A 16,355-nucleotide genomic window follows, 5' to 3' on the forward strand; every position below is an offset into this window, starting at 1 on the left:
TTAGAATTGTCTCAAAGTGATATGCTTTCATCAACAATTCAGTATTAATATTTTCATGAATTCAAATGATGATGCAGTGTTTTTTAAAATGAAGTATTGAAGTCTAAATAATATCATTCCAAAATGAAAGTGAGTTTATGAAATAGTACATCGGTTGGATTCGGTTTCATACGGATTAAAAGTGTAAGAACCGAATTCGACAGTAAATAACTGATTTTTTACAAACTTCAATCGATTTCATCCGATTTATATTTTTCAACCGATCAAAATCGATGTTTATTGGGTCGGATTGGATTGATTTCTTCGGATTTCGATTATTTACTCAGCTCTACCTGCAAATATAATGTCCTGCATGAAGATGTCGAATAAATATCACATGGTCAAGAAAACCCATCGGATCCCTCAGCCACATGAGGTCCGCACCCATATATTCGAAGAAGAAAGAGAGAGCGAGCTATGAGTTTGGATTTGAGATCGGACAGACTAGATTTAGGCATCATGTATCGGGTGCTCCTCTATGGCAATTTGATTTGATCTTGCATAAAACATACCATTAATTATGCATTGGCCATTAATTAACTATTTCATTAACCATTTCATTAATTAACTCTTTTGATCAAAAATTAACTATTGAAGATTATACCACCGTTTCATTAAATGCTTCTTTATTTAACTTTTTAATGACAACTAGAGTAACTATCAATTTTTATTTCTATTTTTTTAATTTTAATTGTTAGTTCTCTTTCTCTGATGCTATAGATATTGGCATGAGCAACTAAGCAAGCACCGAAAAAATTCTACATAAATCATGGAGATATGCGAAGGTGAGAAAATCATTGAGGTATGACCAAAGAAGTTGAAGTCGGTGAAGATCATGGAGCACATGGCATTGGGAATGGTCTTTTGATTCAAGTCCTTAATTAATTAACGCCTAAGACAACAAAGTTCAAGCTTAACGAAAAGTGGGCCAGTCAAAAATTTTCTTTTTTTCCTTTTTTTTGTGCGGTAGAACAGTCAAAAATTAGTTAAACATCAAATAGAGCTTCACTTTAGAAAACGTTGGGAATTGTTTTATAGACTAAAAAGCACTCAACTTTGGGTCTTTCAACGCCCAACATGAGAAAAAAATGTTGAAACGACTGCAGGTGAAACTTAGAAAATGGGAGCCAGTCAAAAGATGGCTGTTTCATTTAAAAAAGAGATTCCCTTTACAAAACTTGTTTGACTCCGACAGCCATCCGTCCGTAGAAGTAACTCAATGTCCGAGATGATGGTCCACAATCGGACTTCCAGGTCAGGCTGACATCATATGACAATGGGTGCTAATGCTGCTCTTGTGGCCTTTACATGTTCTTGCTTTTTTTTCCATGACCAGGATGCCCATGTTCGAAAGCCAACTGAAAAAAATGAGCCATAGGACCATTAGATTGTCTCCGGTGCACATTGTAGGAGCTTCGTGCCGAGTAACCTACGCTGCAAGCCAAGAAAAGCCTGAAGAGGCACGGGGTAAAGAAAGATGCATTTTTGTTGTATCAAAAAAAAAAAAGAAAAAAAGAAAAAGAAAAGAAAGATGCTTTTCCTTTCCATATGCCCCAGATTAAAAGATTAAAACCGAGCTTGATTTACTAATTGCCTGAAAAAATGAACCTGATTTCCTTATTAAACAAGTAATCCAATCAAATTTATAGAACTTGTTGGGATATACCGACGGACGACCCCGACCGACGACTCCGACGGACGACCCCGACGGCCGACCGACCTACTGACCGACTCCGACGGACGACTCCGACTGATCGGCCGACCGATCGACCGACCGATGACTCTGACGGACGACTGCGACGGCCGACCGACCGACTGGCCGACTCCGACCGGCCGACCTACTGGCCGACTCCGACTGGCCGACCGACCGACCGACTGGCCGACCGACCGACTCCGACGGACGACTCCGACGGCCGACTCCGACTGGCCGACTCCGACTGGCCGACCGACCGACCGACTGGCCGACCGACCGACTCCGACGGACGACTCCGACTGACCGACCGACCGACCGACCGACCAGGAAGTCTGATGGCCGACTCACATAAAACTCGCCGACCAACGGAGGAGCCCGACGCCACTCAGCTGGCCACCGACCTAGGGTCGATCGACTCCTCTGATCGCCGTACAGCCGCCAGACCTTGTCAGTTCTGACAGCAACATGTGGCACGGCCATCTGGGGGCATTGTCCCGCCGAGGGCATTGTCAACCCTGGTGATTTGACAGCCGCACGGCGACTCTGACAGTCCACAGTGAGTTGACAGTTCCTCACTTGTTCGCGCCATTAATGACGGCGCCATATCGTGCTCCACTATATAAACAGGGGAAGGCAGCAGTGCAATCGATCCGCCCGTCTCTCCCACATACGCAGGCTCGCTCCCTCTCTCTCTCTCCCTCTCTCGATCGAGCCCTCCGTCTACATTTCACTGTTGCCCAGTCACCTCTCTGACTTGACCGTCGGAGGGTCCCCGCCGGAGCCGCCTCCGGTCAGTGTGGACTTCTCGTTTTTGCAGGTGCACGTCCCCCGGCGATCGGACGACGAGGCGATTGGCCGCAACAGATTGGCGCGCCAGGTAGGGGACAGTATGACAAAGACTAGAGCTCAACGATCGAGAATCACTGGGTCGGCAAGGCGCTCTTCCCGCCGGGAAGAGGCCTCCCCGCCACCACCGGCGGCGGAGCCCAGTTCTCCGCGCCCCGCAGTGACCACGGAGGCGCAGATTGCGGCCATCGTACGGCAGATGACCGTACTAACCGACGCAGTCAAGAGCCTCCAGCAGCAGCCGGCGGCCCGACCTATGCCTTCCAGGAGCAGCCGCCGACGATCGCGCCGATCCCTGTCGCCTCCAGGTGAGCTCCCCCAACAGCGCTCCCACGGAGAAGAGGAGGGACGACCATGGCGCGATGACTGACGGTCCCAGCGGCCCTCTCCTTCCCTGCTGGAACGGGCAAAGAAAGAGAAGCGGCCGTGCACACCGTCGGCCTCCCTCTCAAAATCTTCCGGAGACTCCACTCCTGGGGTCTCCCAGCATCGACGAGCGGACGACTACGAGCGACGGTTCGAGGAAATCGACCGCCGACTCACCCAGTTGCAGATGGACGGCCAGAAGTCTTCGAACGACGTCAACTTCCAGACCGCCCAACCTCTCTCCCGACTGGTCCTCGATGAGCCGATTCCCAGTCCGTTCAAAATGCCGCACGTGGAGCCATACGATGGCTCCACCGACCCAGTCGACCACCTCGAGAGCTACAAAGCTCTCATGACGATTCAAGGGGCAACCGACGCTCTCCTTTGCATCAGCTTCCCCGCCACGCTCCGCAAAGCTGCCAGGGCCTGGTACTCCGATCTTCGATCGGAAAGTATCCACTCTTTCGGGCAGCTCGAGCATTCCTTCGTGGTCCATTTCAACACCAGTTGGAAGCCACCGCGAACGTCGGACAGCTTTTTCTCCCTCAAACAGGGGGAAAATGAGACGCTCCGGCACTTCGTGGCGCGATTCAACACGGCCACGCTTGAGGTCCGGGACCTCAACAAAGCATGGCTGTCTCAGCCATGAAACGGGGCCTGAGGGCGTCCCGATTCACCTACTCTCTGGACAAGACCCTCCCCTGAACATACGCCGAACTGCTGGAGCGCGCGTACAAGTACATGCGCGCGGACGAAGGAGCTTCCGACCGGCGCCTGACTTAGGGCACGGGCCGAAAAGAAAAATGGAAGAAAGGTCGGGCCCATGCTGAACCCAGCAGGCCCTCCACCGATAGATGGGTCTTGCCCCGACAATGGAGTTCGAGACCGAAGCATCGCAGGTATGACTCCTACACCCCTCTCCCCGCTCCTCGTGCGCAGATCCTGATAGAGATCGAAGGAGCGGAGAATCTACGACGGCCTCGGCCTCTGAAGGCAAAAGGCCCCGACCAACACGGTCGATCGTCGATCGCCGAATCAACGGCTCGATCACCGATCGCCGAACCGACGGCCTCGGCCTCTGAAGGCAAAAGGCCCCGACCAACACGATCGATCGTCGATCTTCGAATCAACGGCTCGATCACCGATCGCCGAACCGACGGCCTCGGTCTCTGAAGGCAAAAGGCCCCGACCAACACGATCGATCGTCGATCGCCGAATCAACGGCTCGATCACCGATCGCCGAACCGACGGCCTCGGCCTCTGAAGGCAAAAGGCCCCGACCAACACGGCCGATCGTCGATCGTCGAATCAACGGCTCGATCATCGATCGCCGAACCGACGGCCTCGGCCTCTGAAGGCAAAAGGCCCCGACCAACACGGCCGATCGTCGATCGTCGAATCAACGGCTCGATCATCGATCGCCGAACCGACGACCTCGGCCTCTGAAGGCAAAAGTCCCCGACCAATGCGGCCGATCGTCGATCGCCGAATCAACGGCTCGATCACCGATCGCCGAACCGATGGCCTCGACCTCTGAAGGCAAAAGGCCCCGACCAACACGGTCGATCGTCGATCGCTGAATTAACGGCTCGATCACCGATCGCCGAACCAACGGCCTCGGCCTCTAAAGGCAAAAGGCCCCGACCAACACGGCCGATCGTCGATCACCGAATCAACGGCTCGATCATCGATCGCCGAACCGACGGCCTCGGCCTCTGAAGGCAAAAGGCCCTGACCAACACGGTCGATCGTCGATCGTCGAATCAACGGCTCGATCACCGATCGTCGAACCGACGACCTCGGCCTCTGAAGACAAAAGGCCCCGACCAACGCGGCCGATCGTCGATCGCCGAATCAACGGGTCGATCACCGATCGCCGAACCGATGGCCTCGGCCTCTGAAGGCAAAAGGCCCCGACCAACACGGTCGATCGTCGATCGCCGAATCAACGGCTCGATCACCGATCGCCAAACCGACGGCCTCGGCCTCTGAAGGCAAAAGGCCCCGACCAACGCGATCGATCGTCGATCGCCGAATCAACGGCTCGATCATCGATCGCCGAACCGATGGCCTCGGCCTCTGAAGGCAAAAGGCCCTGACCAACACGATCGATCGTCGATCGCCGAATCAACGGCTCGATCACCGATCGCCGAACCGACGGCCTCGACCTCTGAAGGCAAAAGGCCCCGACCAACACAGCCGATCGTCGATCGCCGAATCAACGGCTCGATCACCGATCGCCGAACCGACGGCCTCGGCCTTTGAAGGCAAAAGGCCCCGACCAACACGGCCGATCGTCGATCGCCGAATCAACGGCTCGATCACCGATCACCGAACCGACGGCCTCGACCTCTGAAGGCAAAAGGCCCCGACCAACGCGGTCGATCGTCGATCGCCGAATCAACGGCTCGATCACCGATCGCCGAACCGATGGCCTCGGCCTCTGAAGGCAAAAGGCCCCGACCAACACGGTCGATCGTCGATCGCCGAATCAACGGCTCGATCACCGATCGCCGAACCGACGGCCTCGGCCTCTGAAGGCAAAAGGCCCCGACCAACACGGCCGATCGTCGATCGTCGAATCAACAGCTCGATCACCGATCGCCGAAATCGACGGCCCCCACCTCTGAAGGCAAAGGGCTTCGACTAATGCGGCTGGCTAACTTGCCGACTTAGCTTCGACTAAGAAAGGCAAAACGCCAAGACGACCGCAGTCGTATTCGCGACATACCGATCTGGTCACGACCGATCGAAGGATATTCTTGCCACCGTTTATCATACATCCCGACGCATACGTCCGACCAAGGGCCGGACGATGGATATTCGACTTGCCATCGTTATCCTATCCAAATACGTCGGATGCTACTCGACTATCAGATTCTGCGGAATGATCGTGTCGACGAGCAACGTTCGGAGGTTGACCGACCTCCGACCCGACGTGCATGCTCGACCTACAGTCGGGACGACCGATATTGGATCGTTCGTTGATGTGATCGCCAGAGTCAGGACAAGAAAAGACGAAAAACCACTCCTTTCGTCCGAAGCCGTCGCCCACGTGTTCACACGAGCCAACACGACATCGGGCTCAGGAGTGGGGGGGGCAACTGTTGGGATATACCGACCGACGACCCCGACCGACGACTCCGACGGACGACCCCGACGGCCGACCGACCTACTGACCGACTCCGACGGACGACTCCGACTGACCGGCCGACCGACCGACGACTCCGACGGACGACTGCGACGGTCGATCGACCGACTGGCCGACTCCGACCGGCCGATCGACCGACGGCCGACCGACCTACTGGCCGACTCCGACTGGCCGACCGACCGACCGACTGGCCGACCGACCGACTCCGACGGACGACTCCGACGGCCGACTCCGACTGGCCGACTCCGACTGGCCGACCGACCGACCGACTGGCCGACCGACCGACTCCGACGGACGACTCCGACTGACCGACCGACCGACCGACCGACCGACCAGGAAGTCTGATGGCCGACTCACATAAAACTCGCCGACCAACGGAGGAGCCCGACGCCACTCAGCTGGCCACCGACCTAGGGTCGATCGACTCCTCTGATCGCCGTACAGCCGCCAGACCTTGTCAGTTCTGACAGGAACATGCGGCACGGCCATCTGGGGGCATTGTCCCGCCGAGGGCATTGTCAACCCTGATGATTTGACAGCCGCACGGCGACTCTGACAGTCCACAGTGAGTTGACAGTTCCTCACTTGTCCGCGCCATTAATGACGGCGCCATATCGTGCTCCACTATATAAACAGGGGAAGGCAGCAGTGCAATCGATCCGCTCCGTCTCTCCCGAAAACGCAGGCTCGCTCCCTCTCTCTCTCTCTCCCTCTCTCGATCGAGCCCTCCGTCTACATTTCACTGTTGCCCAGTCACCTCTCTGATTTGACCGTCGGAGGGTCCCCGCCGGAGCCGCCTCCGATCAGTGTGGACTTCTCGTTTTTGCAGGTGCACGTCCTCCGACGATCGGACGATGAGGTGATTGGCCGCAACAGAACTTCATCAAACAAACATGTTAGATTAGATTAAACATATTTTAAATAAGTTAAATAGTTCTTAAATTGGTTAAACAAATTTTAAATGGGTCAAGTTGTAATTGTAATGACCCCATCCAACTATTATATGGATCGCAATGGATTAAACGGGCTAAGATTCCAAACTTGAACTTAATCTATATAATAAATGAATTGACTCAAGTTAGTTTATTTATGATCTAGACCTGAGTATAACCGGTCTGAACATGCTTAACTTGAAGAAGATGCCGGTAGAGTTAGCCGACTGGATCATAAATTGCATCTTTACTCGTAAGAGAGAGAGAATATAGGACTAATATGAGATGGGGATTCACTTTTATATTTAAAAAATTTATAAAATAATTTATTGAAAATTAAATTTTAAAAATTTATTTTTTAAAAAATAAATATTATAAAAAAATTGATCAACTTCTCTATTAATCGATTTTTTCATATTCTTATATTTTTATAGATAAATAAGTAATTTTTTTATTGGTAACACTTATCCAAGAACTGAGGAAGAAATCTCACTCACCTAAAAGGTAAGTAATTTTTTCATTAGTTGAAAAAATAAGTTTTTTATTTTACTCCTAAAATATCTCTAATCTTATAATAATAATAATATAATAATTATATTATTATAATATAATATGATATAATTATCATATAATAATATATTATTATATTATAATATAGTTGTTATGGTTCTAATAATGTGGAGGGTACCAATAATTCTACATCGATTGTGAGTCAAGGGGGATTCACGCTCATAAGGAAGAAAAAATCCTTCCCATATGAGGTGGCTTTTAAAGAGTAAAATCGTGAAGTCCATGGGCCAAAGCGGACAATACCTGACGTGACGGATCGAGCTCTTGTTCGCAATAATAACGTACCAGGTAGGGGTCGAGGTCTACTGGATTCTCTGATGCTGAGGTCCGTCTCGACTGACTATGGGACTCCTTGGACCATACATATCGGAGTCCGCCTTGACTGGAGAGTTTTATGGCTCTAATAATATGGAGGATATCAATAGTTTCACATCAAGGAGTCTGTACACATCGGAGTCTGCCTTGAATGGGGAGTTTTATGGTTCTAATAATGTGGAGGATATCAATAGTTCCACATCGATTGTGAGTCAAAGGAGACTCGTGTTTATAAGAAAAAAAAATTTTTCTACGTGAGGTACTTTTTAAAGGATAAAATCGTGAAACCCATAGATCAAAGCGGACAATACCTCACGTGACGGGTCGAATCCTTATATGCAACAATAGTATATCATATTATTATTATTATTATAATATAATATAATAATAATATTATTATATAATATTATAATATAATATATTATATAATATACTATACTATATTTTAATTATATTATATTATGTGACATTATTGTGTATAATACTGATTATATAATAAAGAGCGGTATTGAAAATATAAATAGATCTTAATAACTAATTCAAAAAAAATAATAAAAAAATAATAGATTCTAGACGTATTTTTCAATATATTAAAATATAAATATATTATTTTTTATATAAATATTTTTTTAAAAAATATTTTTTAAAAATATGAATTTTTATATAAATTTTTTATCCTCCGTAGACAGGTTCTAAAGGTAATGCCGTCAATGCCTAACTCACATCACATGCCTGGTTATCCATTAATTCCGACGCAAGCACACTTTAACGTGTAGACAAAGCACTTAATGCCAGCATACGGCAAAATGTGTTTGGCATTTCGGTTCAATTTTAACTACGGTTTGAGACATGCAGAAAACTACTGAAGAACTGACGTCAGAGCGATGGTGATGAAGAATCTGCTTCGAAAGGTTTTCACTTATTTTTGACCCCTAGCCTTTTTATAAATCGTGAACCACGACAAAACCGAGTCACGGGCATCCAAATTGACGTGCCGACTAATCTAGGATCCACGGCCACCAACAAGAACCGTGCTCGGCCTCGGGGCAGCAAGATTAACGCACTGATAAACTCTTAGTTAGTTTATTTTCTTTTTCACTTTTAGGGGATGGTTGAGTTCTCGTCCTCATCTTATGAGCGCTGCTGTATGCATGACTAGTTAATGATACGCATGGCTTTGCATTCTTCATCATAAAAATATTATAAAAATATTTTTTAATTATAATTTAATTTTATTTATATTTTTTATATTTTAAAAAATATCAAACTAATCATTATAATTATCGATATATTTCAATATAGTCTAGTCATCAATCTCTATTAACAAAATAATATCATATAACTATCGATCACATTATATCATTATTTTATAAAATAATAAAAATATTTTTATTTTCATCTCCTTTTTAATCTTCACTCTGGCCTTCTCTCTGACAAATCTCTTCTTCCATTATCGGTGTCCCTTTTTCTCTCTCTCTCTTTCTTCTCATCCATTTTTTCACCACGATGGCTTCATTCATCTCCATCCATTCCTCATTAACGATCTCTTTTCTCTCTCTCTCTCCTTTTCTCTCATCTACTTCTTCTCTTTCTCATCCTCCTCCTCCCTCCTTCAAGCTTGTTCATGAGCCTGTTCCCCCACGATCGATGGCTGCCTTCACCTCCAATCAGTCTTCATTGATGACCCATCCATTCTCTTTTTTTTCTTTCTCACCCATTTTTTTTTCGCATCCTCATCCTCCAAGTCGCCTACGAGCCACCCCTTCTCTAAAAGAAAATAACTTTTTTACGATGATATTTTTTATGACGAAAATTTTTTCGTCGCAAATAAAACTATTTGCGACGTAATATAATTTTCATTGATAAAAAAATATTTACAATGATTTCATTATTTCATCACCAATAAAAAATATTAGCGACGAAAAATAGAGTTTCATCATAAACAAACGTTTATTTTTGATGATTTTTTTTCATAAATAATAAAATATCATTTAAATTCTAAATATCCAAATATTAGTGATGAAAATAATTTCATCGTAAATAATTTAAATTTTTAAGATGAAAAATATTTTTTTATCGCAAATAACCTTTATTTACGACTAAAAGTTTTCGTCACTAATATTTGAAGAGAAATAAAAAATTTAAAATATCGAATATTATAAATTATTTATGATGTTATTTTTTATCGTAAATAATTAATCATAAATAATTTAATTATTTACGATGAAAATACTATTTTTGTCGCAAATAAGCCTTATTAACGATGAAATTTTTCGTCATTAATTTTTAAAAAAAATTAAAGAATTTAAAAATTTAAAAATTAAAGATTATTTACAATGAAACGAAATACGTCGTAGATAATATAAATAATCATGACAGAAAATAATTTTTCGTCGCCAAACATTGATCATTTACGATAAAAATTTTCATCGCTAATATATGAAAAATAAAAATATTTAAATATTTAAAAAGTAAGCTATTTGCGACTAATAAAAATATTACGTTACCAATAATTAATTATTTACAACAAACTACCTTCATCACAAATAATTAAAAAAAATTAAAAATTTAAAAATTATAGAATATTTATGATAAAAATTTTACGTCATAAATAATCAATTATTTACGATAAAAATTTTATTTTTTATCAAAAAATTACTATTTATTTATGATGAATATTTTTCATCATTAATTTATGAAAAATAAAAAAAATTTAATTTTCAAAAATAACAGTATTAGGGATGTAAAAAATTTTTGTTGTAAATCATTAAGCGCATTTACGACGGAAGAAGATTTTTCTGTCGCTAATAAATTTATTTTAAAAATTTAAAAATAAAAAATAATTTATGATAAAAATTTTTCATCATAAATAATCTACTATTTATGATGTTAAATCGAATAACCGTCATAAAATCGTTGCTTATTTACAACGTATACCTTTCGTCGCTAATATTTAAAAAATAAAAAAAATTTAAAATTTTAAAAACTAGACTATTAGCGATGGAATAAAAGATTTTCATCGCTAATGGCTTTTTTAACGATAAAAAATTTTATCACTAATATTTTAAAAATTTTAAAAATTTTAAAAATTTTAAAAATTTTAAAAATTTTAAAAAACTTTTCTATTGAAGGATGTTTAGGTATATTATAGTAAATTTTTCTATATTTATAAAAATATATATTAGATAGTTTTTAAAAAATAATATGTGTATAAGAAAAATATGTAGAATATTAAGATGAATATGTAGTAATATAAGAAAAAAATAAAATTTAAAAAAAATTATTATTTTTTATTTTTTTAACAAAGACTTAATTGATTTTAATTTAGGATCTATTTGAATAGTTAGATTCAAAATATTATGGAACTCAAAAATCAATCCTAGACAATGGTAAAATAGGTCAAGCTCAGCTTATAATTCAGTATATTTGGTGGTTGACTCATGCATCTCATAAAATTTTAGGCCCAACTATCTAAACAAATACTTAATTGGATTCAAAGTTGTAAGCCATAAGCACATGCTGGTCACTTCAAGGTCTAGATGGGATCATCCAACCCACATGTGTCCGATTATACATAATTTAAAATACTAGGGATCTAATCAAAACTTTAACCTGAAAAATCCCAAATTGATGATTTGGTTCCTTATCTAATTCGTGGTTTCGAAGCCTAGAAAAATGCCTACATTAAGCATAAATAATAGAATAAGCAGTCAAACTAAACAACACTATCCCTGATAAAGTTTTAGTTAATAGTAGGCGTGGCCGATTAAAGTGGAGCTATGTTATGGAAGACGGCATCATCATTATCCCAGAAGGACAACAATGTTTAAAAAATATTTTTTGCTGCCGATATTCTTGAACAGCAAGGCTAGATGCTGGAAAAAGAGTTTTACATTTATAATTTCTTTATTCTATCCATCTCCAACTTATATATAATGTAAAAATTGGGGATCTCAAATTGAATGCTTTAATATTATTCCTCAAAACTTTTAAATATCCTCGTATCTATCGACCATTAGAATCTTTTGAAATTACCACAATATTTAAAAAAATTAATTTAAATTTTTTTAAAAAATAAGAATTTCTTTTTTTAGTAATTATTAGCGACGAAAAAGACTTTCCATTGCTCATAATGTAATTAACGACGAAAATTTATCGTCATAAATAATTTTTTTATTAAAAAAATATTTTTATCCAAAAATATTTTGGTGAAAATTATTAGCGACGAAAAATTTTCATCGTTAAAAATTTATTAGCGACGATACCCATGATTTCGTCGCAAATAATATTTTGGGGGAAAAATAATTTTTTCAACGGAATTTTTTTTTGATGGAAACTATTAGCGACGAAAAATAATTACGTCATCCATAACATTATTAGAGACGAAAATTTTTTTCATCATAAATTATTTTTTTATTTAAATTATAAATGATGAAAATTTTTATTAGCGGTGAAACTTTTCGTCGCTAATACATCGCATCCCGTCAAGTCCCATCTGAAACCCATTTTCTTCCCCGATGCCCCCCACTGTGCTTTCGCGCACTCCCCCCTGCGTCCCCCTCTCTGCTTTGCCCCCTCTCCCGACCGTCACTGTCGCAGTTGTGTTCGCTGATAAGTTAAGCGTTCTTTGTTTTTTTTTTTGGGGGGGGGCTCTCAAGCCACCGGTGGGCCGTCGAGGATGGGGGAGACGCCAGCGGGGATGGGGCCGGGCCGATGGCACCTGCGTCCGCCGTCGGTAATCCATCTTTATTTTTTTTTGTTCTTTTGTTGGGCCACCGGGCCAACATGGACGGTGTTGGGGCCCGATCGGGCCGGCGTGGACAGGTGGGTTGGGTCGAGCCTGGTCGGGCCAGTGTGGACGGAGCCGGCAGGCATGGGGATGGGGACGAGTGGGCTGACTCGGGCCGAGGTGGATGGGTGGGCCGAGTCGGGCCAGGTTGGGGCGGCGCAGATGGGGTTGGGCCGACAGATACAAGGCTAGGGCAGGCCGGCAGGGATGGGGTCGGACCGGTCTGGTGCATCGGGCCGGGTCGGGTCTGGCCTGGCTTGGGCAGGTCGGGCCGAATCAGGTCGGATCTTGGTCGGCTCGATTTCGAGTCGGGCTGGGGCCTCCGGGGATGGGGCCAGGCCGATCCGACGGGGTGAGTCGAGCAGGGCAGGGGTGGGTCGGGTTGGTTTCGGGTCGAGCCGAGGCCTGTGGGGATAGGTCTGGGTTGGGCCGAGGCTGGGAGGGATGGGGCCGGGCCGACGTGGATGGGGCCGGAGTTGTCAGGGACGGGGACGGGGATGGGGCGGGCTGGGTCGGATTGGGCTGGCATGGAGGGGGACGCATATTATCTGATTAATCATTTGATTAATTATATTTATTATATATTATTTTTTAGTATTACTGTTGAAATTATTTAATTATTTGATTAATTACTTTTTTCACTAACACAATGCACATTGCTGTTACTTATTACAATTTAATTATTTTATGTACTGTTTTGTATGCTGCTAAAATTATAAATATAAAAAATATTTTTATTTTAGAAAAAATTCTATTAAAATTTTTGATGAAAAAATTTTAATACGAAGTTATTCTTTTTTGATAAATTAGAAATCCATCTTCGAATGCATGTTCAAAGATGGTAGTTAAATTACATTGAGCCGTAGATTCCGGTTCAAGAGTCGATCTTCATCGAGATCGAATCTTGGATATCCCGTATTCAGATTTTTTGAAAAAATAATAATATTATTATTGTTAATAGTTGATATTTTATTTCATTATGTGGTATTCAGTAGTTATCTGTTCATTGTTCTCCGAGTATATGGTGGATAGGATGCGTAGGCACCATATCCACATCGTATACTTGGAGAACCATGGGGAGATGCTGTCAAAATTTTTATAAAAATGAGATAAAATATCTATTAATAATAATAATAAGATTATTACTTTTCTGAAAAGGATAGGGCCACACCTGTCAGTAATGATTTGAAATGGATAGGATCATGCATTTTTACTTCATTAAATTGATGTAACATATTTTCTGTGTTGCTATTCAGTCTATATTTTTTAATATGTATTGTTTTGTATAAAATGATCCGGATCTGGATTCGAATCGAAATTTTGGTTGAAATTCGAAATGCGATTTAGTCCGAAATTCGGATCGGGATCCAGAATATTGTTGAACTTTTTTTTGGTTGTTAATGATTTTGTGTTTGTTGTTAGATGGATATCAACAAAAATTGGATGAATATTTGAGGTATTTTTTTGCCTGAATATCGAAAAAGAGTTCGAAATTTTATTGAGTTTGCGCGGCATAAGGCTGACAGTGCTAGTCGGATAAAGTGTCTATATAAAAGATGTGTCAATTTGGTATATCATCATATAACATTTGTTGAAAAGCATCTGCTACAATATGATATGGATAAGAAGTATACTTGTTGGATATGGTATGGGAAGGATGATCCAAATGAAGTGGTGTGTGACGATGACGATACTGAAGATGATAGTGATGCTGGTGTACCTATCGAATATAGTGGTATAGAAGAATTGTTAGATGATTTACATCAGGGTGCTTGTTCAAATGTACGCATGAGTACTACTGCATCTGAAAGCAATTCTGATTATAAACATAATATCCAGCTTGAGGTAGAAGGAACTTCTAAACAGTTTGCAAAGCTTGTAAGGGATGCACGAGAGCCACTCTATCCAAATTATACAAAATTTTCTAAGTTAGAATTTTTGATAAAATTGCTTCATATTAAAATCGTGAACCGATGGAGTCAGAAGTTATTTAATCAAATTTTAACATTGATTAAAGCAGCTCTTCTCGATAGAAGGAGACTTTCGAAATTATATTCTGAAACAAAAATATACATGCGAAAAATGAGACTTGGCTATATTTCTATACATGCCTGCAAAAATGACTGTAAATTATTTTATAAGGATAACGAACAACCAACTGAATATCCAAACTACGGTGAGCCTAGATACAAAATCGATAATAGGAAAGTAAAGAAGATACCTCAAAAGATTTTGAGATATTTTTCATTGATTTCAAGACCTCAAAGGTTATATATGTCCACAAAGATAGTTGAAGAAATGAGATGGCATTATGAGCAGCGGATTTCGGAGGAGAACATACTTAGCCACCTAACCGACTCTTTAGTGTGGAAAGACTTCGATGTAAAGCATCCACACTTTGCGAGTGTCCCATGCAATATCAGGCTTGGTCTAGCGATAGATAGATTTAATGCCTTTAGCAATCTGAGTACCTCTTATAGTATGTGGCCTGTGATGCTAGTTGTATATAATGTGCCACCTTGGAAGTGCATGAAAGAACCATTTATTTTTATGTCATTGTTGATTTCAGGTTTGAAAGCACCAGGTAATGAAATTGATGTATACCTACGATATTTAATCGATGATCTGAAGGAGCTATGAGAAAATAGGGTACAGACATATGATTCTATGAGTCAAAGTAATTTTAAGTTGCATGTTTCAATTCTATGGACCATAAATAATTTTTTTTCATATGAAAACTTATCTGGATGGAGCACCAAAGGATATCTTGCATGTCCAATATGCAATAGGGATGTATCTTCCTTACATTTAAAGTACGAACAAAAAATATGTTTAATGGATCATCGGTAGTTTCTTCCTGCTAATCATTCTTGGAGGACCCATTATAACCAATATTTTGATGGTAAGTCCGACCGACATCCGCCACTTGAGGAGTTAAGTAGAGCAGAAATTTTAGAACAACTTGAAGTCATTGAAAATGTCCAATTTGAAAAAATATTAGGTACTCGCAAGTGGATGGGTACTGAAGCTGAGTAAAATTGGACGAAGCAAAGCATCTTTTTGGAACTACCGTATTGGAAGCAGCTATTACTTCGTTATAATCTGGATGTAATGTACATTGAAAATAATATTTATGATAATATCATTGATACTGTATTGAACATCTCAGAAAAAATAAAAGATGGTACAAAAGCTCGTCTTGATTTACAGAAAATGAGAATCCGATCGGAGTTGCATTTAGTTCATCGAGGTGAGAGATTTTTTATGCCACCTGCATGTTATCCACTGTTTCGCGAGAAAAAAATAAATTTTTATGGATGGTTCAAAATCGTAAAGTTTTCTGATGCATATGCTTCAAACGTATCGCGGTGTGTTGGGAACAATGACAGTAATATCTCTGGCATGAAAAGTCATGACTCCCATATGATGATACAACGTTTACTTCCTGTGGTCATGCATGGCTATTTGGGTGGTGATGTTTGAACTGCATTGATTGAGCTGGGAGTATTCTTCCGAGAACTGTGTTGCCAAAAATTGAAGATTAACTTACTTGAGAGATCAGAGAAGGATATCGTACTTATTTTTTATAAGTTAGAAAAAAATATTTTCATCATCATTTTTTGATGTTATGGTGCATCGGACTGTTCATCTTCC

Source organism: Elaeis guineensis, chromosome 12 (assembly GCF_000442705.2).
Source record: "Elaeis guineensis isolate ETL-2024a chromosome 12, EG11, whole genome shotgun sequence".
NCBI classification, from domain to species: domain Eukaryota; kingdom Viridiplantae; phylum Streptophyta; class Magnoliopsida; order Arecales; family Arecaceae; genus Elaeis; species Elaeis guineensis.